Genomic DNA, 2,640 nt, shown 5'->3' with positions numbered 1-2,640 from the left:
AGTGGCTCTAAATGTTGACCTTTCCTGGTAGGTTGGAGGGCTGAATGAAGAAGGATGGAGATTTGTGGCTATCAGAGGATCTAGAGATGCTGCACTCTTGAGTTACAACAGGAGATAACCCTCAAAGTCTCCAGCAATCACCGTCATCAGCTGGGCTAAAAGACACAGGGGAAAGATAAATTACAGACAAATAAGTACAAGAAGGGAACAGGGAAGAACAGATTGGAGACAAAAGAGAAAGAAAGTCACATCTAGTGAGATTATTAATAGATACCAGCACTACATCCATAATCATCCTCTAATAAAAGACAACTTCCCACTGAAGACTCATAACCTCTTTAATCATCCTCACACTCTCCTCCCAGGCCTTTTAATCATTTAGATTGATGTGAGACAGCATCACTTTTTTTTGTAAAGCTCAGTTTTTATTTAAATAAAAATTCAATTTCCAGAGAGTCTCTCCTTGTTCTATATTTCATGAGCTGGCATTGGTTCTGAGGCGGTGATTATTTCAAGCTGAAATGCTGAATCTGCTGACTCACAATCGGGTTTGTGAAAAGGAATCTAATAAACAAGGATCAGTATGAAATTCAATTAATGGGACGCAGGCACCCATCTGTGCGCTTATCTATAATGTTATTGTCAAATGACTTAATGTGTACGTCATACATATTTGCTATGTCAACATTCTATACTAATTCACTGTCATGGCTAAGCGTGATGTGCTTATTTAATCTGTAGAGCGCTCAACCATAGATAAAAATAATAATTTTAAAAAAACATTATTGCAGTAACATGAACTCACACTAAATAACTCTAGAAAATTTCAAACTTCACTGGAAACATTTAATCAACAGGATTGAGGAAATACCACATTAAGACATAATTATTTCCTACAGAATTGACTTTGCTAGCCTGAAGCATTTTATTAAAACATCCAATAAGTAAACTATGTTCTGTTTTACAAATGTGTAAATATGACTTGAGACAGAGGAATGTTGCTTTTAGCTAGCGGACACTAATCTGGACTAAGAACCATATTTATCTTGTAACTACACAGTTAGCAGGATGCAGCAGAAAAGCGTGGAAACTACGGGGAGTGACAAGTGCCAAATTACAATAAACAAATAACTTACTAAATAATTATTTAAATGTGTCATTATTTTTGTAAAACTAGAAATAAATACAGACAAAATAAATAAATACAGAATTAATTATATGTGCCTCAATTAAATGTTTTGATTTTATTTTAAAGGCTAGGTGTAATTGTTTCATGATTTAATAAATCATTTCATGTTCCTGTTCTGGATCACAACATTACATAATTTAACCTGTAAACTTCACCCATCAAATTCAGTGGGCAGGATTAGACATTTTATTACAAGTTTGCTAAAACTCTGGGTTAATGTCTTTGCTGTCTTTGGTTCTTTGTGCAGTATTAATGGTACATTTAAATAATTATTTCATACGTTATTTATTTATTGTAGCTTAGTACTCTTCACTATTCATAGGCATCTTGGTGTCAGAAAGTCTTAATAACAATTATTAAACACTATCTGCATGCCAACCTGTAATGAGTACATGGCATGTCATTTGAAATACCACCACATGAAAAAAATATGGTGGCTTCTATCAAAATGCTGAAATATATTGTCTTTCAGTTAGATATTGATTTAAAACATAGGGCCTAATCTGCACAGGGTCCACCTGATACAAATCTATATTCTTTCATGGTTATCTTACATAAATCCCATAGAAAACTTCTCTCTGCATGTGTTGATCATGTGAAATATAAAAGGCCAGGTCTGTCCAAAATGCCTTGTGGTTATTTGTGGCAGAACAGCGCTGAACAGGGAACGAACAGATTTGGGAAGTCAGAACAGGCAGATGATGCAAATCAACACTTTTAAAAAATTTATAAGGCTATAAATTCAGTGACGAAATAAAAGCTTCTTTAAAACAAAAAAAATAATAATAATGCAAAATATTTGTATTTTATTAACCACAGTTTTTTTTAATGTTGTTTTTATGGTAGATATGATAGAAAACATCTAGCAGCTTTTGATCAAAAGGCAGTCATTAAACGTGTCTAAATACAGTCAGGGTATTTGAAGAGTTACATGTGTCTCATTTGTTACTGAAAATATACCGAAATATTTTCTGGACCAAGAAAATATAAAGCAATTGCATCCATCTGTAAATGAATTTAAACATAATGAATGAATAAAGTACTCCTTCCTAAGTTCAGACTTCAATAAAATGCAATTTTATTTATAAAGCGCTTTATGAGGTGTCTGCACTGGGAACTAACGTTCAGAGTAATGGCAACTAAACATTTAATATTAAAAACTAAAAAAGTCCTGCCCCATTGTTAATGTATCAAAGACTCTAATATATTAAAAGAATTATGAAACGTTTTTTTTGTCAAAAACGTTTCATAAGGTAAGTTGCATAATTATGCGAAGGGTGGGGATGCTCAGAGCTGCCAAGTGTCTGTGGTTCCAGTGAGTCTAAGAGCTCCTTGCTGCTGCCTCTAATGAACACTGAAGCCCTGTCAGGAGGACACAAATCACAGGACCGTCTCCAGCTTCCATAATGCAATTTTACTGGGCAAAATGACATTGCTTATTCAAGGTGACT

Source organism: Xiphophorus hellerii, chromosome 12 (assembly GCF_003331165.1).
Source record: "Xiphophorus hellerii strain 12219 chromosome 12, Xiphophorus_hellerii-4.1, whole genome shotgun sequence".
Taxonomy (NCBI): Eukaryota; Metazoa; Chordata; class Actinopteri; order Cyprinodontiformes; family Poeciliidae; genus Xiphophorus; species Xiphophorus hellerii.
Note: the sequence above shows the minus strand (reverse complement) of the source record.